At 44.2% G+C, this 23,240-nt stretch overlaps 1 non-coding gene and 2 pseudogenes across 1 annotated transcript; all 3 read left to right on the top strand.

Moving 5' to 3' along the window:
• Positions 1–17,461: 17,461 nt before the first annotated feature.
• On the top strand, positions 17,462–18,723 carry LOC149573842 (18S ribosomal RNA; annotated as a pseudogene).
• A 705-nt stretch (positions 18,724–19,428) lies between these two features.
• On the top strand, positions 19,429–19,582 carry LOC149573841 (5.8S ribosomal RNA). Its single transcript, XR_016361321.1, has one exon. It is a non-coding gene; the product is annotated as a 5.8S ribosomal RNA (ribosomal RNA).
• Positions 19,583–19,801: 219 nt separating this feature from the next.
• On the top strand, positions 19,802–23,014 carry LOC149573840 (25S ribosomal RNA; annotated as a pseudogene).
• Positions 23,015–23,240: the final 226 nt, after the last annotated feature.

The following is a 23,240-nucleotide window of genomic DNA, read 5'->3' as shown; positions in this document are numbered from 1 at the left end:
CGCACCATCGAGTACTCTAACCAAGTTGACTCTTTAAGTTCATTCATCAAGTCCTCCCACCAAGTAATCTAACCAAGTCAATTCTTCAACTGCGTTCATCAAGTCACCCCACCAAGTACTCTAACCAAGTTGACTCTTTAAGTTTGTTCATCAAGTCACCCCACCAAGTACTCTCACCAAGTCAACTTTTTAGGTTCGTTCATCAAGTCACCCTTCCAAGTCGACACTTTAAGTTCATTCATCAAGTTACCCCACCAAGTACTCTCACCAAGTTGACTCTTTAAGTCCTTTCATCAAGTCGCCCCACCAAGTCGACTCTTTAAGTTTGTTCATCAAGTCACCAGAACAAGTACTCTCACCAAATTGACTCTTTAAGTTTGTTCATCACGTCACCCCACCACGTCAGCCCACCAAGTACTCTCACCAAGTCAACTCTTTAGTTCCGTTCATTAGGTCACCCCTCCAAGTCGACCCTTTAAGTCTATTCATCAAGTCACCCTACAAAGTACACTCACCAAGTCAACTCTTTAAGTTTGTTCATCAGGTCACCCCACCAGGTCGACCCACCAAGTTGACTCTTTAAGTTTGTTCATCAGCTCACCCTGCCAAGTAAACTCACCAAGTTGACTCTTTAAGTTGGCTCATCAAGTCATGCCACCAAGTACTCTCACCAAGTTGACTCTTTAAGTCCATTCATCAAGCCACCCCACCAAGTAGTCTAACCAAGATGATTCTTCAAGTGCATTCATTAAGTCACCCCACCAAGTAATCTCACCAAGTTGATTCTTCAATTGCATTCATCAAGTCACCCCACCAAGTACTCTCACCAAGTCGACTCTTTAAGTCTGTTCATCAAGTCACCTCACCAAGTACTCTCACCAAGTGAACTCTTTAGGTTCATTCATCAAGTCACCCTGCCAAGTTGACCCTTTAAGTCCATTCATCAAGTCACCCCACCAAGTACTCTCACCAAGTTGACTCTTTAAGTCCTTTCATCAAGTCACCCCACCAAGTCGACCCTTTAAGTCCATTCATTGAGTCATCAGAACAATTAATCTCATCAAGTCACCCCACCAGGTCGGCCCACCAAGTACTCTCACCAAGTTGAATCTTTAAGTCTATTCATCAGTTCTCCCTACCAAGTACTCTCACTAAGTTGACTCTTTATGTCTGCTCATCAAGTCGAGCCACCAAGTACTCTCACCAAGTTGACTCTTTGAGTCCATTCATCAAGTCACCCAACCAAGTACTCTAACCAAGTTTATTCTTCAAGTATGTTCAGCAAGTCACCCCACCAAGTACTCTCACAAAGTCAACTCTTTACGTCTGTTCATCAAGTCACCCTACCAAGTACTCTCACCAAGTCAACTCTTTAGGTCTATTCATCAAGTCACCCCACAGGGTCGGCCCACCAAGTACTCCCACCAAGTCACCTCTTCAAGTTTGTTCATCAGTTCACCCCGCCATGTACTCTCACCAAGTTGACTATTTAATTCCGCTCATCAAGTTGCGCCATGAAGTACTCTCGCCAAGTCGACTCTTTAAGTTTGTTCATCAAGTCACCCCATCGAGTAATCTCACCAAGTCGATTCTTCATTACATTCATCAAATCACCCAACCAAGTACTCTCACCAAGTCAACTCTTTAAGTCTATTCATCAAGTCACCTCACCAAGTACTCTCACCAAATCAACTCTTTAGGTCTGTTCATCAAGTCACCCCGCAAAGTTGACCGTTTAAGTCCATTCATAAAGTCATGCCACCAAGTACTCTCACCAAGTTGACTCTTTAAGTCCTTTCATCAAGTCACCCCACCAAGTCAACTCTTTAATTCCATCAATCAAGTCACCAGAACAAGTACTCTCACAAACTCAACTCTTTAAGTCTGTTCATCAAGTCGCCCCACCAGGTCGGCCCAGCAAGTACTCTCACCAAGCTGATTCTTTAAGTCTATTCATCAGTTCACCCTACCAATTACTCTCACCAAGTTGACTCTTTATGTCTGCTCATCAAGTCAAGCCACCAAGTACTCTCACCAAGTTGACTCTTTGAGTCCATTCATCAAGTCACCCCACCAAGTACTCTTACCAAGTTGATTCTTCAAGTACGTTCATCAAGTCACCCCACCAAGTACTCTCACCAAGTCGACTCTTTAGGTCTATTCATCAAGTCACCCCACCAAGTACTCTCACCAAGTTAACTCTTTAGGTCCATTCATCAAGTCACCCCACTAGGTCGGCCCACCAAGTACTCCCACCAAGTCGACTCTTCAAGTTCATTCATCAGTTCACCCCACCAAGTACTCTCACCATATGACTCTTTAAGTCTGCTCATCAACTCGTGCCAGCAAGTACTCTCACCAAGTCCACTCTTTAAGTCCATTCATCATGTTGCCCCACCAACTACTCTAACCAAGTTGATTCTTGAAGTGCATTCATCAAGTCAGCCCACCAGGTACTCTCACCAAGTTGATTCTTCAAGTGCGTTCATCAAGTCACCCCACCAAGTACTCTCACCAAGTCGACTCTTTAATTTTGTTTGTCAAGTCACCTCACCAAGTACTCTCACCAAGTCAACTCTTTAGGTCCGTTCATCATGTCACCCTACCAAGTTGACCCTTTAGGTCCATTCATCAAGTCACCCCACCAAGTACTCTCACCAAGTTGACTCTTTCAGTCCTTTCATCAAGTCACCCCACCAAGTCGACTCTTTAAGTCCATTCATCGAGTCACCAAAAAAGTACTCTTAGAAACTCAACTCTTTAAGTCCGTTCATCAAGTCACCCCACTAAGTCGACCCACCAAGTACTCTCACCAAGTTGACTCTTTAAGTTTGTTCATCAGTTCACCCTGCCAATTACTCTCACCAAGTTGACTCTTTATATCTCCTCATCAAGTCGAGCCACTAAGAACTCTCACCAAGTTGACTCTTTGATTCCATTCATCAAGTCACCCAACCAAGTACTCTAACCAAGTCGATTCTTCAAGTATGTTCATCAAGTCACCCCACCAAGTACTCTCACCAAGGCAACTCTTTATGTCTGTTCATCAAGTCACCCCACCTAGTACTCTCACCAAGTTAACTCTGTAAGTCTGTTCATCAAGTCACCCCACCAAGTACTCTCACCAAGTCGACTCTTTAAGTCTATTCATCAAGTCACCCCACCAAATACTCTCACCAAGTCAACTCTTTAGGTCTGTTTGGCACGTCACCCTACCAAGTTGACCATTTAAGTCTGTTCATCAAGTCAACCCACCAAGTACTCTCACCAAGTCGACTCTTTAAGTCCTTTCATCAAGTCACCCCACCAAGTCGACCCTTTAAGCCCGTTCATCAAGTCACCAAAACAAGTACTCTCACCAAGTCGACTCCTTAAGTCCGTTCATCAAGTCACCCCACTAGGTCGGCCAACCAAGTACTCCCAGCAAGTCGACTCTTTAAGTCCATTCATCAATTCACACTGCCAAGTACTCTCACCAAGTTGACTCTTTAAGTCTGCTGAGAAAGTCATGCTACCAAGTACTCTCACCAAGTCGACTCTTTGAGTCCATTCATCAAGTCACCCCACCAAGTACACTAACAAAGTTGACCCTTCAAGTGTGTTAATCAAGTCACCCCACAAAGCACTCTCACAAATTCAACTCTTTAGGTCCATTCATCAAGTGACCCCGTCAAGTTGACCCTTTAAATCCCATCATCAAGTCACCCAACAAGTACTCTCACCAAGTTGACTCTTTAAATCCGTTCATCAAATCACCCCACCAGGTCGGCACACCAAGTACTCTCACAAAGTCAACTCTTTAAGTTCATTCATCAGTTCACCCCGCCAAGTACTCTCACCAAGTTGACTCTTCAAGTCTGCTCATCAAGTTGCGCCACCAAGTACTCTCACCAACTTGACTCTTTAAGTCTATTCATCAAGTCACCCCACCAAGTACTCTAACAAAGTTGATTCTTCAAGTGTGTTCATCAAGTCACCCCACCAAGTACTCTCACCAAGTCACTTCTTCAAGTGCATTCATCAATTGACCCCACCAAGTACTCTCACCAATTTGACTCTCTAAGTATGTTCATCTAGTCACCCCACTAAGTACTCTCACCAAGTCAACTCTTTAGGTCCATTCATCAAGTCACCAAGTTAACTCTTTACATCTCACCAAGTTGACTCTTTACATATGTTCATTAAGTCACCAAAACAAGTACTCTCACCAAGTTGACTCTTTAAGTCTGTTCATCAAGTCACCCAACCAAGTCAGCCCACCAAGTACTCCCACCAAGTCAACTCTTTAAGTTCATTCATCATTTCACCCCACTAAGTACTCTCACCAGGTTGACTCTTTAAGTTTGCTCGTCAAGTCGTGCAGCCAAGTACTCTCACCAAGTTGACTCTTTAAGTCTATTCATCAAGTCACCCCACCAAGTACTCTAACCAAGTTGATTCTTCAAGTGTATTCATCAGGTCACCCCACCAAATACTCTCACCATGTTTACTCTTTGAGTTTGTTCATCAAGTCACCTCACCACGTACTCTCACCCAGTGAACTCTTTAGGTCCATTCATCAAGTCACAGCACCAAGTCGACCCCTTAAGTCTGTTCATCAAGTCACCCCACCAAGTACTCTCACCAAGTTGACTCTTTAAGTCCTTTCATCAAATCACCCCACCAAGTCGACTCTTGACGTTCTGTCTTTGAGTCACCAGATCAAGTACTCTCACAACCTCAACTATTTAAGTCCGTTCATCAACTCACCCCACCAGGTTGACCCACAAAATACTCTCACGAAGTCGACTCTTTAGGTCCGTTCATCAATTCCTGCCAAGTACTCTCACCAAGTTGACTCTTTATGTCTGCTCATCAAGTCGAGCCACCAAGCACTCTCACCAAGTTGACTCTTTGAGTCCATTCATCAAGTCACCCCACCAAGAACTCTCACCAAGTTGACTTTTAGGTTTGTTCATCAAGTCACCCCAACAAGTACTCTCACCAAGTCAACTCTTTTGGTCAATTCATCAAGTCACCTCACCAAGTCAACCCACCTAGTACTCCCACCAATTTGACTCTTCAAGTTCGTTCATCAGTTCACCCTGCCAAGTACTCTCACCAAGTTGACTCTTTAAGTCTGCTCATCAAGTTGCGCCACCAAGTAATCTCACCAAGTTGATTCTTTTAGTCCATTCATCAAGTCACCCCACCAAGTGCTCTAACCAAGTTGATTCTTCAAGTGTGTTCATCAAGTCACCCCACCAAGTACTCTCACCAAGTTGATTGTTCAAGTGAATTCATCAAGTCACCCCACCAAGTACTCTCACCAATTTGACTCTGTAAGTCTGTTCATCTAGTCACCCCACCAAGTACTCTCACCAAGTCAACTCTTTAGGTCAGTTCATCAAGTCACCCTGCCAAGTCAACCGTTTAAGTTTGTTCATCTAGTCAACCCACCAAGTACTCTCACCAAGTCGACTCTTTAATTCCTTTCATCAAGTCACCCCACCAAGTTGACTCTTTAACTCTGTTCATCAAGTCACGAGAACAAGTACTCTCACCAAGTCAACTCTTTAATTTTGTTCATAATGTCACCCCACCAGGTCGGCCCACCAAGTACTCACACCAAGTCAACTCTTTAAGTACGTTCATCAGTTCACCCTGCCAAGTATTCTCACCAAGTTGACTCTTCAAGTCCGCTCATCAAGTCATGCCACCAAGTACTCTCACCAAGTCAACTCTGTAAGTCCATTCATCAAGTCACCCCACCAAGTACTCTAACCAAGTCAATTCTTCAAGTGCATTCATCAAGTCACCCCACAAAGTAATCTCACCAAGTCAACTCTTTAAGTCTGTTCATCAAGTCACCCCACCAAGTACTCTCACCAAGTCAACTCTTTAGGTTTGTTCATTGAGTCACCCCACCAAGTACTCTCACCAAGTTGACTCTTTAAGTCCTTTCATCAAGTCACCCCACCAAGTCGACTCTTTAAGTCTGTTCATAAAGTCACTAGAACAAGTACTCTCACCAAGTTGACTCTTTAAGTCCGTTCATCAAGTCACCCCACCAAGTCAGCCCACCATGTACTCTCACCAAGTTGACTCTTTAAGTCCATTCATTATTTCACCCCGCCAAGTACTCTCACCAAGTTGACTCTTTAAGTTCGCTCATCAAGTCCTGCCACCAAGTACTCTCACCAAGTGGACTCTTTAAGTCTGTTCATCAAGTCACCACACCAAGTACTCTAACCAAGTCGATTCTTCAAGTGCATTCATCAAGTCACCCCACTTGAGTACTCTGACCAAGTCGACTCTTTAAGTCTGTTCATCAAGTCACCCCACAAAGTACTCTCACCAGGTCAACTCTTTAGGTCCATTCATCAAGTCACACTGCCAAGTCGACCCTTTAAGTCTGTTCATCATGTCACCCCACCAAGTCGACTCTTTATGTTCGTTCATCAAGTCACCCCACCAAGTACTCTCACCAAGTTGAATCTTTAAGTCCATTCATCAAGTCACACCACCAACTACTATCACCAAGTCAACTCTTGAAGTTCATTTATCAAATCACCCCACAAGGTTGGCGCAACATGTACTCTCACCATGTTGACTCTTTGAGTCCGTTCATCAAGTCACCCTACCAGGTTGGCCCACCGAGTACTCTCATGAAGTTGACTCTTTAAGCTTGGTCATAAAGTCATCCCATCAGGTCGGCCCACCATGTACTCTCACTAGGTCGACTATTTAAGTCTGTTCATCAAGTCACCTCACAAAGTACTCTCACCAAGTCAACTCTATAAGTCTATCCATCAAGTCACCCCAACAGGCCAAGTACTCTCACCAAGTTGACTCTTTAAGTTGATTGATCAAGTCACCCCACCAAGTCGACTCTTTAATTCCGTTCATCAAGTCACCCCACCAGGTTGGCCCACCAAGTACTCTCACCAAGTTGACTCTTTAAGTGCATTCATCAAGTCACCCCACGAAGTCATCCCACAAAGTGCTCTCACCAAGTTAGCTCTTTAAGTTTGTTAATGAGGTCAGCCCATTAGGTCGGCCCAACAAGTACTCTCACCAAGTCAACTATTTTAGTCTGTTCATCAAGTCACCCCACTAGGTTGGCCCACCAAGTACTCTCACCAAATCGACTCTTTAAGTGCATTCATTAAGTCACCCCACCAAGTTGGCACACCAAGTACTCTCACCTTGTCAAATGTTTAAGTTCTTTCATCAAGTCACCGAACCAGGTCGGCCCACCAAGTACTCTCACGAAGTCGAGTCTTTAAGTTCTTTCATCAAGTCAGCCAACTAGGTTGGCCAACCGAGTACTCTCACCAAGTTGACTCTTTAAGTCTATTCATCAAGTCACCCCACTAGGTCAGCCCACGATGTACTCTAACAAAGTCCTCTCTTTAAGTCCATTCATCATGTCACCCAACAAAGTACTCCCACCGAGTTGACTATTTAAGTCTGTTCATACAGTCACCCCACCAGGTCGGTCCACCAAGTACTCTCACCAAGTCAACTCTTTAAGTTCGTTCATCAAGTCACCTCACCAGGTTGGTCCACCAATCACTCTCACAAAGTCGACTCTCTAAGTTCATTCACCAAGTCACCCCGCCAGGTCAGCCCACCAAGTAATCTCACCAAGTTGACTATTTATATTCGTTTATCAAGTCACCTCGCTAGTTTGACCCACCAAGTTGACTCTTTAAGTTCATTCAAAAATTCACCTGGCCAAGTCGGCCCACCAAGTACTCTCACTAAGTTGACTCTTTAAGTTTGTTCATCAAGTCACCCAGCCAGGTCAGCCCACCAAGTACTCTCACAAAGTTGATTCTTTAATTTCATTCATCAAGTTAACCCACAAGGTTGGCCTACCAAGTACTCTCACCAAGTTGACTCTTTAAGTTCATTCATCAACTCACGTCACCACATCGACCCACCAAGTACTCTCACCATGTCAAATCTTTAAGTTTGTTCATCAAGCCACCTCGCCAGGTCGGCCCACCAAGTACTCTCACCAAGTCGACTCTTTAAGTTCGTTCATCAAGTCAACCCACCAGGTTGGCCCACGAAGTGCTCTCATGAAGTTGACTCTTTAAGTTCGTTCATCAAGTCACCCTGCTAGGTCAACCCATAAATTACTCTCACCGAGTTGAATCTTTAAGTTCCTTCATCAAGTCACCCCGCTAGGTTGGCCCACCAAGTTGACTCTTTAAGTTTGTTCATCAAGTCACGTTGCCAAGTCAGCCCACCAAGTTGGCTCTTTAAGTTCATTCATCAAGTCACCCCGCCTAGTCAGCCCACCAAGTACTCTCACCAAGTAAACTCTTTAATTTCGGTCATCAAGTCACCCCACCAGGTCGGCCCACCAAGTACTCTCACAAACTCGAGTCTTTAGGTTCATTCATCAATTCACCCTGCCAAGTCGGCCCACCAAGTACTCTCAGCAAGTTGACTCTTTAAGTTCATTCATCAAGTCACCCTGCTAGTTTGACCCACCAAGTACTCTCACAAACTTGACTCTCTAAGTTTGTTCATCAAGTCACCCTACCAGGTCAGCCCACCAATTACTCTCACCAAGTCACCCTTCCAGTTCAACCCACCAAGTTGACTCTTTAAGTTTGTTCATCAAGTCACTCAGCCAAGCTGGCCCACCAAGTACTCTCACCAAGTTGACTCTTTAAGTTTGTTCATCAAGTCACCTGACTAGGTCAGCCCACTGAGTACTCTCACCAAGTCTACTCTTTAAGTTTGTTCATCAAGTCACCCCGCCAGGTCAGCCCACCAAGTACTCTCACCAAGTCAACTCTTAAAGTTTGTTCATCAACTCCCCCTACCAGGTCGGCCCACCAAATTGACTCTTTAAGTTCTTTCATCAAGTCACCCTACCAGGTTGGCCCACCAAGTTGACTCTTTAGGTTCATTCATCAAGTCACCCCACCAAGTAATCTCATGAAGTCAACTCTTTAAGTTCATTCATCAAATCAGCCTGCTAGGTCTGACCGCCAAGTACTCTCACCAAGTCGACTCTTTAGGTTCGTTCATTAAGTCACACCACCAGGTTGGACCACCAAGTGGACTCTTTAAGTTTGTTCATCAATTCACCTGGCCAGGTCTGCCCACCAAGTCACCAACTACTCTCACCAAGTCGACTCTCAAAGTTCATTCATCAAGTCACCCCGCTAGGTCGGCCCACCAAGTCAACTCTTTAAGTTCGTTCATCAAGTCACCCTGCCAGGTTGGCCCACCAAGTTGACTATCTAAGTTCGTTCATCAAGTCACCCCACTAGGTCGGCCCACCAAGTACTCTCACCAAGTTGACTCTTTAAGTTCATCTAGGCTAGCCAAGTCCGCTGGGCAAGTCATCTCACCACCAGGCTAGCTAGCTCTACTCGCTAAGGCATCTCACCATGTGGGCTCGCCAAGTCACCCCAGAAAGTTGCCTCAATGAGTTGACAGTTTAAGTCTGCTCACCAAGTCAACTCACCACATTGACCTACCATATCACCTTACCAAGTTGCCCCGCCCAGTCAGGTCTTGAAGTCTGCTCACCATGTCATATTTCTAGCTCGATTCCCCAAGTTAGCTCACCAAGGTGGCTCACGAGTCAAAAGTTCAAGTGCACCCACCAAGTTGAGTCTTTAAGTTCACCCACCAAGTCCATTTACTAGGTCATCTCACCGAATCAAGATGTCTCACCCAGTTGACTTACCATCTTTCCTCACCATCAATTTACTCTCGTGGCTCATGAAATCATGCCACCTAACCGATGTCAGTTTTTTGCTCTATTGTCAAATTTAGCAAAAATAGGGTCGTGGATGGCTATTCAGTTACATTTTTCAATGAATTGGTTTTTTTAAGGCACTTGTCTATGCGACTGCATATTTTCGAATGCAGAGCAAGCCTTCAACTAATATCTTATATAGGAGAGGCAGTGTGCTCAAAATAAAGTTGAGTCATAATTTTCAAATCGGGTAGGCTTGGATATAAAATGGAAGTTGAGCCATTCTAGTCGAGCCATAATTTTCAAATTGGGTTGCCTACGATACAAAATTTAAGCCGAGCCATAATTTTCAAATTTGGGTAGCTTGCGATATAAAATGGGTACCCGAGCCATTCTACTTGAGTCATAATTCTCAAATTGGGTAGCTTCTGCTATAAAATGGTCGTCGAGCCATTCTAGTTGGTCTCAAAAATTTGATCAATTTACTCCCCTAACTGATGCAATCAAATCACCTAACCAATGCCAATCCTTGTCTCCGTTGACAACCTCATCAAAAATGGGGTCGTGGATGGCTATTCGGTCACATTTTTCATTGAATTAGGTTTTAAGGTACTTTTCCACTGAATGTACATTTCGAATGTAGAGTAAGCCTTGCACTAAAAGCTCTCCTTTAGATCATTTTTTCGATGACTCAATTTTGGAAAAGGTGAGGTAGTGGTTGCCAATCCATGGCGTGTCTTTTTGGTGATTTTAAAACTTGATCTAAACGTGAGCCCTTGTCTAGCACTCTGGCATTGCTTGGTATAATGGCAATTTGCTATGGGTAATCAACGCTCTAGAAATTTTTCATGGTGTACTTATCATGGCTAAATGGGAGCTTTAATACTGAAAGCTCTCGACAAAAAATGGTGGCCGAGCCATGCTGGGTAACCCAATCTGGGCGAGCCATTCTAGCTGACCCGATCTGGCTGAGCTGTTTTCGTCGAATCAATCTTGTCAAGCTCCAAAAATGGTGTTGTGAATGGCTATTAGGTCACATTTTTCATTGAATTGGATTTTTAAGGGATTTTTCCATGCTACCATAGATTTTGAATGCAGAAGGAGCCTCACACTAATAGCTTATATAGGAGAGGTGGTCGTCGCAAGCCTCTCCCATGCCCCTTTCATTGATTCAACATTGGTGTCTAAGCAGATTGGATTGTTGGATTTTCAAATGGTGTATGCTAATGTTGAATCAATGAAAGGGGCATGAAGTGATCTCTGAGTGCTTTTCCTTGGCTCTCCTTTAGATCATGTATTTCGATGACTCAATTTCGAAAAAAGGTGAGGCAGCGATTGTCGATCCGTGGCGTGTCTTTTTGGTGATTTTAAAACTTGATCTAAATGTGAGCCCTTTTCTAGCACTCTGGCATTGCTTTTTATAATGGAAATTTTCCATGGATGCTTGATGCTCTAGCAATTTGTCATGGTCTACTTATCTTGGCTATATGGGAGCTTTAATATCGAAAGCTCTCGGCGACCCTGCAAGCCATTTTTGTCCCTGTCTTTGCTATTCAACCTATCCCCAACAAGCTGTTGAGGAAACTCCAAATGCCAAGCCAGTCTCATCCTCTATCAATGTTAATCAACCTAACATCACAAGCCCCACCCGTCTACCATGGACACTCCAAATGTTGAGCCGATCTCATCCTCTGTCAATGTCAATCAAGCTAACATCACAAATCCAATCCAGCTGCCATAGACACTCCAAATGCCAAGCCCTTGTTACCATGCCATCCTACTCGGACTCCTAGACAATCAAGGCCGACATTGTATTCACTCCTCTCAAGTAAACCTCAAAAAAGGCACTGAGGCAAATGGTATTGTTGAGTCATCCTACCCAAGTTGTTCCACCCAAGCTGAGTTGTTCTGCCTGATCTCAAAAAGTTGGCCATTTCACTACCTTGGCTCCATGAATTCACATCTCCTAACTGATGACAATCTTTTGCTCCTCTGCTGACCGCATAAAAAATGTGGTCATGGATGGCTGTTTGGTCACATTTTTCAACGATTTGGATTTTTAAGGCAGTTGTTGGTGTGTTTGCTAATTTCTAATGCAGAGCGAGCCTCACACTAATAGCTTAAATAAGAGAGGTGGTTGTCGCGAGCCTCTCCCATGCCCCTCTCATTGATTCAATGCTGGTTTCAAGGTTGATAGATATGTCAGATTTTGAAATGGTGGACGCCGATGTTGAATCAATTAGAGGGGCATGAAGCTCACCCTTGAGGTGCTATTCCTCGACTCTCCTTTAGATCATGATTTCTTGTCAGTCAGCTGGCACAATTTTGAAAAAAGATTTGGCAGTGGTTGCCAACCCTCGCCACATCTACTTGGTTATTTTAAAACATGATCTAAAATGGAAGCCCTCATATAGCACCTTTTTTCTGTGTTGCTCAGGTATTCCATAAATTTTTTCTATCGATGGGAATCCTCAGATGAATTCCTACCCTTGGACTATCTCTTAGATCACCTTCTTTGATCACTTGACCGATGCAATTACAGAAGAGACTTGGTAGTGGTTGCCATTCTATAGCCTGTCTGTTCAGCGATTTCCAAGTTGATCTAATGGTGAGCCCTTGTCTAGCCATGAGGTGGGTGCTTGGCGCTCTAGCAATTTTTTGTGTGCCTATTGTGGCTACAATGGGAGCTTTGATAACAAAAGCTCTTGGTGACCCTCCCCAATAGAATCAGTAGTGGTGTTCAAGAAAGACACGTTATTCAGATTTTGAATATTGGCACCAGCATCATTTCTATTGGGAGGGCCATGAAGCCAACCCAATTGCTATGCGAGGGCTCTCTCCCTAGAGTCATTCTCTTTGCAACAACTTCTTTGGCACAAATTTTTTAGAATGGTTCAGTAATGGTTTTCATTCCAATGGTGCCATTATGGTGGTTTCCTAGGGAGTCATCTGAAGGGTGAGCCATTGTCTAGCAGTTGGGCTGCACATCACAAGTGACAAGGGAGACTTTGTTATCAGAAGCTCCCCATGACCATTCAATGAGAAGAGCCATTGCTTGTGTGAGAAAGGATGAATGCAGCCTCAGATTCCAAATGAAATCAATGACATCAGATCTATATAAGAGCAGAATGAAGTAGCAGCCTATTTGGTATGTGTGGCTCCCCAAAGTTTCTCTTCTTTCTCACTCCATCTGCACAAATTTGAGAGTTGTTTGACAGCGGTTGTCATTCCAATGTGTCATTTCGGTGATTTGGAGAGTGATTCTAAGGGTGGGAGCTTGTGTCTACCATTTGGGATGTTTGTGCGAGTGAGCAGGGGAGCTTCTCTTATTGGAACCTCTCCGTGGCCTTTGAATATAGACCCAGTGCCGATGATATCGATGGATACGAGCCTTGGATTCTAAATTTGTTCACAGCTAACATTGGTTTTTGTGAGAGATGGGTACGAAATCACATCTTGATTGCTAAGTGGGAGCTCCATAAGGTTGCCTCTATGCCAACTCGATCGACACAACATTGGCAATGGTTCGACAGTGGTTGTCATTCCAATGTGTCATCGAGGGATGTCTTGGAAAGTGGTCTTTCAAGGGTGAGCTCATGTCTAGCACTTGGATTATGCATCACATCACAAGTGAATGGGGAGATCTCTCTATGAATGATAGTATGGTGATTGCAAGAGAAAATTGACTTAGTCAGAGCATTGGCTTGGGCCATTGTAAAGGCCTTGCAATTTCTCTTTAATTGCAACCTATGTTTGCATAGTAGCAGAGTTTTCATGTAAGATTGGCCTTATTCTTGATAGTTCCAGGAGATGACCTCTAAAATTTTTGGATTGGGCCTCTTCAGGGTGAAATTCATTCAGTTGATCAGATGAGCTCGATGACCATTTCACCCCCTTGCCTTCATGAATTCACATCTCCTAACCGATGATAATCTTTTTCTCCTTTGCCGACCTCATAAAAAATTGGGTCATGGATGGTTGTTTGGTCACAATTTTAAACGATTTTGATTTTTAAGGCCATTTTTGGTGTGTCTGCTAATTTCTAATGCAGAGTGAGCCTCGCACTAATAGCTTATATAGCAGAGGTGGTTGCCGCAAGCCTCTCCCATGCCCCTCTCATTGATTCAACACCAATGTCAAGGTGAATGGATATGTCAAATTTTGAAACAGTGGACGTCGACGTTGAATCAATTAGAGGGGAATGAAGCCCCCTCAAGGTGTTATTCCTTGACTCTCCTTTAGATCATGTTTTCTTGTCACTCATGTGGCAAAATTTTAGAAAAAGGTTTGGCAGTGGTTGCCAGCCCTCACCGCATCTACTTGGTGATTTTAAAACTTGATCTAAAATGGGAGCCCTCGTCTAGCACCTCCATCCAGTGTTGCTCAGGTATTTCATAAATTTTTGCTATCAGCACAAATCCCCCAATGAATGCCTAGCCTTGAACTCTCTCTTAGATCACCTTCTTTGATCACTCAACCGACATAATTATGGAAGAGACTTTTCAACGGCTATCATTCTACAGCGCATCTATTCAACGATTTAGAAGTTGATCTAATGGCAAGCCCTTGTCTAGCCATGAGGTGGCTGCTTGGCGCTCTAGCAATTTTTTGTGTGCCTATCACAGCTACAATGGGAGAGGTGGTTGCTGTGAGCCTCTCCCCTACCCCCCTCATTGATTCAACACCAATGTCAAGGTAGATGGATATGTCAGATTTTGAAATGGTGGATACCAACGTTGAATCAATTAGAGGCGCATGAAGCCCACCCTCGAGGTGCTATTCATCTACTCTCCTTTAGATCATGTTTTCTCATCACTCAGTTGGTGCAATTTTAGAAAAAGGTTTGGTAGTGGTTTCTAGCCCTCACTGCATCTATTTGGTTATTTTAAAACATTATCTAAAATGGGAGCCCTCATCTAGCACCTTTGTCCGGTGTTACTCGAGTATTGCATAAGTTTTTGCTATCGATGCAAATCCCCAAATGAAAGCCTACCCTTGGACTGAATCTTAGATCACCTTCTTTGATCACTTGACTGATGCAATTACGAAAGAGACTTGGCAGTGGTTGCCATTCTACAACGTATATGTTTAGTGATTTTGAAGTTGATGTAATGGCGAGCCCTTGTCTAGCCATGAGGTTGGTGCTCAGCACTCTAGAAATTTTTTGTGTGCCTAGCACGGCTACAATGGGAGAGGTGGTTGCCATGAGCCTCTCTCGTGCCCCTCTAATTGATTCAATGCTAGTGTCAAGGTGGATGGATATGTTGAATTTTGAAATGGTGGACACCGACGTTGAATCAATTAGAGGGGCATTAAGCCCACCCTCGAGGTGCTATTCCTCGACTCTCCTTTCGATCATATTTTCTTGTCACTCAGTTGGCACAATTTTGGAAAAAGGTTTGGCAATAGTTGCCAACCCTCACCATGTCTACTTGGTGATTTTAAAACTTGATCTAAAATGGGAGCCCTTGTCCAACACCTCCATCTGATGTTGCTCAGGTATTGCATAAATTTTTTCTATCGATGCGAATCCTCCAATGAATGCCTACCCTTGGACTCTATCTTAGATCACCTTCTTTGATCACTCAACCGATGCAATTATGGAAGAGACTTGGTAGTAGTTGCCATTCTACAACATGTCTGTTCAGTGATTTCAAAGTTGATCTAATGTTGAGCCCTTGTCTAGCTGTGAGGTGGGTGCTCGATGCCCTACCAATTTTTTGTGTGCCTATCATGGCTACAATGTGAGAGGTGGTTGTCATGAGCCTCTCCCATGCCGCTCTCATTGATTCAACGCCGGTGTCAACATGGATGGATATGTTAGATTTTGAAACAGTGGCTGCCAATGTTGAAACAATTAGAGGGGCATGAATCCCACCCTTGAGGAGCTATTCCTTGACTCTCTTTTAGATCATATTTTCTTGTTACCGAGCTGGCACAATTTTGGAAAAAGTTTTGGAAGTGGTTGCCAGCCCTCACCGTGTCTACTTGGTGATTTTAAAACTTGATCTAAAATGTGAGCCCTCATCTAGCACCTTTGTCTGATGTTTCTTGGGTATTGCATAAATTTTTGCTATTGGCGTGAATCCCCTAATGAATGCCTACCCTTGGACTATCTCTTAGATCACCTTCTTTGATCACTCAACCAATGCAATTATGGAAGAGACTTGGCAACAGTTGCCATTCTATAGCACGTCTGTTTAGTGATTTTGAAGTTGGTCTAATGGCTAGCCCTTGTCTAGCCATGAGGTTAGTGGTTGGCGCTCTAGAAAATTTTTGTGTGCCTATTGCAGCTCCAATGGGAGCTTTGATAACAAAAGCTCTCGGTGACCCTCCCCAATAGAATCAGTGCTGGTGTTTGAGAAAGAGACATTATTTGGATTTTGATTATTGGCACCAGCATCATTTCTATTGGGAGGGCCATGAAGCCATCCTGATTGCTATTCGAGGGCTCTCTCCCCAAAGTCATTTTCTTTGCAACAACTTCTTTGGCACAAAATTTTTGGAATAGTTTGATAGCGGTTGTCATTCCAATGGTGCTGTTGTGGTGGTTGCCTGTGCAGTGATTTGAAGGGCAAGCCATCATCTAGCAGTTGGGTTGTGCATCACAAGTGACAAGGGAGCCTTTGTTATTAGAAGCTCCTCATGGCCATTCGATTAGAATAGCCATTGCTTGTGTGAGCAAGGACAAATGCAGCCTCAGATTCCAAATGAAATCAACTACATCGGATCTATATAAGAGCAAAATGAAGCAGCAACCCATTTGCTATGCGTGGCTCCCCAAAGTTGCTCTTCTTTCTCACACCATTAACACAAATTTGGGAGTTGTTTGACAATAGTTTTCATTCCAATGTGTCATTGTTGTGATCTGGAGAGTGATGCTAAGGGCGGGAGCTTGTGTCTAGCATTTGGGATGTTTGTACAAGCGAGCAAGGGAGCTTCTCTTATCAAAACCTCTCCATGGCCTTTGAATATAGACCTAGTGCTAATGATATTGATGGATACAAGCCTTTGATTCTAAATCTGTTCATAGCTAACATTGGTTTTTGTGAGAGATGGGTATGAAAGCACATCTTGATTGCTACGTGGGAGCTCCCTAAGGTTGCCTCTATGCAACTCGATTGGCACAACATTAGGAATGGTTCGACAGTGGCTGTCATTCCAATGTGTCATCGGGATGTCTTGGAAAGTGGTCTTTCAAGGGCGAGCTCGCATCTAGCACTTGGATTGTGTGTCATCACAAGTGAATGGGGAGATCTCTCTATGAACGGTGGCATGGTGATTGCAAGAGAAAATTGACTTAGTCAGAGCATTGGCCTCAGGACATTGTGACGGCCTTGAAATTTCTCTTTAATTGCAACCTATGTTTGCACAGTAGTAGAGTTTGCATGTAAGATAGGCCTTGTTCTTGACAGTTCCAGGAGATGACCTCTGAAACTTTTGGATTGGGCCTCTTCAAGGTGAAATTCATCTAGTTGATCGAATGAGCTCGATGTGCTTGTATCTATTCCAAGATGGTAATGATGGTCATTAATCTGTGGTAGTGAGTACAATCCCATTCGATAATCACAATGGCAGACCTGGTGGGAAGTACTTGTAACTTTGTTTTGTTGGATACCCTATATGTCAGTGTCTACATGGCTTGCAAAACATTGCATATTCGGTGTTCGATTCTAAGATGCACTTGTTGCTGAGTGTATGGAGTTGTATCTTTTAGGCAAGGGCTTCATCTCTTGGCATGTTCTATCATTACATTTTTATCCTGCGTGGATGGCAAGAAGGAAAGAGATGGTTGCACAGGTGCATTGGTCAACATCCCTAATTTCATCAAGGGTCCACTCTCGACCCTAAGTTTTTTCTGATTGGTAGAGCCTTGGGATTGAGAGGGGGGTCGGTGAAAGGTTTGGTTGACACATAATTTATTCGCTAGTGCATTATCAGTCCGTGCTCACCTCTTCACTGTTTCATCCTATAGAAGTGCATGGCACTGTCATGACAAATTTTGTGGTCCAGGCTAGTAGAAGCATAGACTATTACTGTTAATTTTTGTTTAGATGCGAAAAATCTACATGCCCTTTCCTACCTGTGTGATCTGAATGGCTGCGGCTCATGGGTTCCGCGAGAGATACTCTTCACCACTGTGAAAACATTTGCCAAGGATGTTTTAATTAATCAAGAATAAAAGTTGGGGGCTTGAATATGATTAGATACCATCCTAGTCTCAACCATAAATGATGCAGACCAGGGATCGACGGATGTTTCTCTAAGGACTTTGCTAGCACCTTCTGAGAAATCAGAGTATTTTTGTTCCGGGGGGAGTATGGTCACAAGGCTGAAACTTTAAAAAATTGATGGAAGGGCACCACTAGGAGTGGAGCCTGCAGCTTAATTTGAATCAACATGGGGAAACTCACCAGGTCCAGACATAGTAAGGATTAATAGATTGAGAGCTCTTTCTTGATTCTATCGGTGGTGGTGCATGGCCATTCTTAGTTGGTGGAGCGATTTGTCTGGTTAATTATTTTAAGGAATGAGACCTTAGCCTACTAACTAGCTACGTGGAGGTTCCCCTTCATGGCCAGCTTCTTAGAGGGACTATGGCCTCCTAGGCCATGGAAGTTTAAGGCAATAACAGGTCTATGATGCCCTTAGATGTTCTGGGCCGCACGCGCACTACACTGATGCAACCAATGAGTTTCTCTCCTTGGCCTGAAAGGTTTGGAAAATCTTGCCAAATTGCATTGTGATGGGGATAGACCATTGCAATTATTGATCTTCAACAAGGAATTCCTAGTAAGTGTTAGTCATCAGCTCACATTGACTACGTCCCTGCCCTTTGTACACACAGCCCGTTGCTCCTACCAATTGAATGATCTGGTGAAGTGTTCGGATCGTGGCTACGACAGTGGTTCCTATCGGTGATGTTGCAAGAAGTTCATTGAACCTTATCATTTAGAGGAAGGAGAAGTCATAACAAGCTTACCATAGGTGAACTTGTGGTAGGATCATTGTCAGTTCGAGACCCTGAATCATGTAGGGGATGGAGCTGGCCTCCTCCCTACCCCCAAAATCTCAGTGATGTGTGGACACTTGGCCCTACAAAGATGTGCTGGATAGCCAAGCTATGGGTCCAACACCATTGAGGTTGAGGGTCACATCGAATTTTGTGATCAAAAGCATGGATTCCTCGTGAGGCGAAGAAGAGACTCAGATGCAATTTGGACTAGGATCAGTGCCTTCAAATGACATCTATGTTAGAGCAAGAGGTCTCTACTCAGTTTTAGTTTAGAGGGGGTCTAGGCCTCATCCCCCATTGAGATTTCATGTTTTGATCACATGTGTGGCACTGTGCCAAGGATTCGTCATTTCAACATTGGCAAGTCAGGACTGTCGCAACCCCCCGTTGCCTTGCCCAAGTGTGTTGACTCATCGCTTAGAGCATTCTGTGTTTAGGATGGATGCACTCGCATGATTTTCAAGGCAGGGGCCCTATCCACTGACACGACTCTCCCATGTGTTGACTCCCACCTTTGTGAGGTGATGGGGCAGAGACACACCAAAGCATTCCTTTTCGCACCCATTGGGTACTTGGAGTTTGGGATGTGTCAACACCCAACACACAGGTGCATCACACACCTTAGAAATCCAAAGAATGAAGTGTGATCCAGCACCTTGTGTGCTTGGGTCACCGAAAGACAAAAACATAACAAAATCAAAACTCTTGGCAATAGATATCTTGACTCTCGCCATGATGAAGAATGTAGCAAAATGCGATACATAGTGTGAATTACAGGATCCCGTGAATCATCAAGTCTTTGAACGCAAGTTGCACTTGAGGCCTCAACCAAGGGCACATCTGCTTAGGCATCACACTACAAAATTGCCCTCCCCAGCGAGGAGCGGAGATGGCTATCCATGTTTGCAAGTGGCATGGTCAGCTGAAATGAGCACAAGGTTCGTTAATCCATCATGACGAGTGGTGGCTCGCAAAGGCCGATGTTGGTTTGCGCTGATTGAACGATTCCTCGCGAGGAACTTTATTCTGGGTTCAATAGCCTGTCGTAGTGCAAGCATGTTGCATCTCTACCACGTCCCCAAGTTAGGCATGAATACCCACTGAGTTTAAGAATATCAATAAGCAGAGGAAAAGAAACTTACTAGGATTCCCCTAGTAACACCGAGCGAACCAGGAAGAGCCCAACATGAAAATTGATAGCCACGCCTGTCGAATTGTAGTCTGTAGAAGCATTGTTAGTGAAAAACTAGGCCCAAGTCCCCTAGAAGGGGGCACCAGAGAGGGTGAGAGCCCCGTTAGGCCCAGAGCCTATCGCAGCATGAGGCACTATCGGTGAGTTAGGTTGTTTGGGAATGCAACCCTAATTAAGTGGTAAATTCCGTCCAAGGCTAAATATGGGTGAGAGACCGATAGCGAACAAGTACCATGAGGGAAAGATGAAAAGGACTTTGAAAAGAGAGTTAAAGAGTGCTTGAAATTGCTGGAAGGGAAGAAAATGGAGGCCGGCGATGTGCCCCGATTGGATGCAGAATGGTGTGAGTCAATCTGCCGCTCAGATTGGGGGACGTGCCAACGTGAGCTATTGCGGCGACACAAGCATGACCTTCTAGTTGCACAAATACTTCTATCATGGTGGTCGAGGACCAAAGCGCATGCCTTTATGGTGGGCTCTCAGGCACCTGTGCACTCATGGCACTGGCCAGCGAGCTTTCCATCTAACCCATCTTGAAACATGGACCAAGAAATCTATCATGTGTGTGAGTTGGCAGGTTGGGAAAACTCATGAGGTGCAAGGAAGCTGACTGGCAAGATCCCCTCTTGGGGGGTGCACCACCAACTAACCTTGATCTTCTATGAAGGATTCGAGTGCGAGCACACCTATTGGGACCCAAAAGATGGTGAACTATGCCTAAGTAGGGCGAAGCCAAAGGAAACTCTGGTGGAGGCCCACAGTGATACTAACGTGCAAATTGTTTGTTTGACTTGGGTATAGGGGCGAAAGACTAATCAAACCATCTAGTAGCTAGTTTCCTCTGAAGTTTCCCTTAAGATAGCTAGAGCTCATGTGCAATTTTTTGTTGGGTAAAGAAAATGATTAAAGGCATCGAGGGCATAATGCCCTCGACCTATTCTCAAACTTTAAATAGGTAAGTTGGCACGGTTGCTCTATTGAGCCACACCACAGAATCGCAAGCTCCAAGTGGGATTTTTTTGGTAAGCAAAACTGGTAATGTGGGATGAACTAAAAGTTGAGCTACGGTGCCAAATTGCACGCTAACCCAGATCGCACAAAGGGTGTTGGTTGATTAAGACAGCAAGATGGTGGTCATAGAAGTCAAAATTCACTAAGGAGTGTGTAACAACTTACCTGCCAAATCAACTAGCCCCAAAAATGGATGGCACTAAAGCATGCAACCTATACTCGGCTGTCGGGGCAAGTGCCAGGCTTCGATGAGTAGGAGGATGTGGGGGTTGTTGTGAAACCTTGGGCGTGAGCCTAGGTGGACCAGTCCCTAGTGTAGATCTTGGTGGTAGTAGCAAATATTCAAATGAGAACTTTGAAGACTGAAGTGGGGAAAGGTTCCATGTGAATAGCACTTGGACATGGGTTAGTCAATCCTAAGAGATGGGGAAACCCTATTTCAAGGGCACACTTTGTGTGATCATCAAAAGGGAATCAAGTTAATATTCTCAAATCGGGATGTGGTAGCAGACGAAAATGTTAGGAAATCTAGAGATGTCGGCGGGGGCCTCGGGAAGAGTTATCTTTTCTTTTTAACAGCTTGCCCACCCTGAAATCGATTCACTCGGAGATAAGGTCCAGCGGCTGGAAGAGCACCGCACGTCCTGCGATGTCCGATGCACCTTCAGTAGCCCTTGAAAATCTAGAGGACCAAGTACTATTCATGCCTAGTCGTACTCGTAACCACATCAGGTTTCCAAGGTGAACAACCTCTGGTCAATAGAACAATGTAGGTAAGGGAAGTCAGCAAAATGGATTCATAACTTTGGGAAAAAGGATTGGCTCTGAGGGCTGGGCCTAGGGGTTTGTGTCCCAAACTCGTGGGCTATTGGTGGCCTACCCGAGCTACTCCTGTGGCAAGGGCAGGCCATCGTGTGCCAATCGGGCGACAGATGTAGGATGCCCCCTTCGGAGGGCTTTCCCCAGGTGGCGAACAATCAACTCAAAATTGGTATGGACAAGGGGAATCTGATTGTTTAATTAAAATAAAGCATTGCGATGGTTCGTGTGGATGTTGATGCAATGTGATTTCTGCCCAGTGCTCTGAATGTCAAAGTGAAGAAATTCAACCAAGCGCGGGTAAACAGCGGGAGTAACTATGATTGTCTTAAGGTAGCCAAATGCCTTGTCATCTAATTAGTGATGCGCATGAATGGATTAATGAGATTCCCACTATCCCTATCTACTATCTAGCAAAACCACATCCAAGGGAATAGGCTTGGTAGAATCAGTGAGGAAAGAAGACCCTGTTGAGCTTGACTCTAGTCTGACTTTGTGAAATGACTTGAGAGGTGTAGAATAAGTGGGAGCTTTCGGGAAAAAGTGAAATACCACTACTTTTAATGTTATTTTACTTATTCTGTGAGGCAGAGATGGGGCAATGCACCTATTTTTTTCCTTAAGGTTCATCTAAGCACGCCAATCTGAGCGGAAGACATTTTCAGGTGGGGAGTTTGGTTGGGGTGGCACATCTATTAAAAGATAACATAGGTGTCTTAAGATGAGCTCAACGAGAACAGAAATCTCATGTGGAACAAAAGGGTAAAAGCTCATTTGATTTTGATTTTCAGTATGAATACAAATTGTGAAAGCGTGGACTATCAATCCTTTAGACTTTCAGAATTTGAAGCTAGAGGTGTCAAAAAAGTTACCACAGGGATAACTGGCTTGTGGCAGCCAAGCGTTCATAGTGACATTACTTTTTGATCCTTCAATGTCAGCTCTTCCTATCATTGTGAAGCAGAATTCACCAAGTGTTGGATTGTTCACCCACCAATACGAAACGTGAGTTGGGTTTAGACTATCATGAGATAGGTTAGTTTTACCCTACTGATGATCCACGCTGCGATAGTAATTCAACTTAGTACAAGAGGAACCATTGATTAACACATTTGGTCATTGTGCTTGGTTGATATTAATTTCAAGCGATCGGCGAGAAGAATCTTTTGCAGACAACTTAAATAAGTGACAAGGCATTGTAAGTGGTAGAGTGGCCTTGCTACCACGATCCACTGAGATTCAACCCTCTATCGCCTTGATTCGTAAAACCCTTTTTGACTCTGAAGCGGGTGGGGTTTGTAATTTGCACGAGGGTGAGAAAATATTCCAAGTGCCAAATTTTGGATGGGTGGGGTTTGCAAATTTTTTTGTGAGGGTGTAAAAATCTCTCAGGTGCCAAATTCCCAAAGGGTGGGGTTTTGTAAAAAATTCCACAAGGGCGAAAAAATCTCCCAAGTGCCAAATTCTTGGCAGGTGGGGTTTGTAATTTT

This window comes from Cupressus sempervirens, chromosome 2 (genome assembly GCF_028749045.1).
Source record: "Cupressus sempervirens isolate cs-2001-9-10 chromosome 2, ASM2874904v1, whole genome shotgun sequence".
NCBI lineage: Eukaryota > Viridiplantae > Streptophyta > Pinopsida > Cupressales > Cupressaceae > Cupressus > Cupressus sempervirens.
This window is presented reverse-complemented; position numbering and strand designations above follow the sequence as displayed.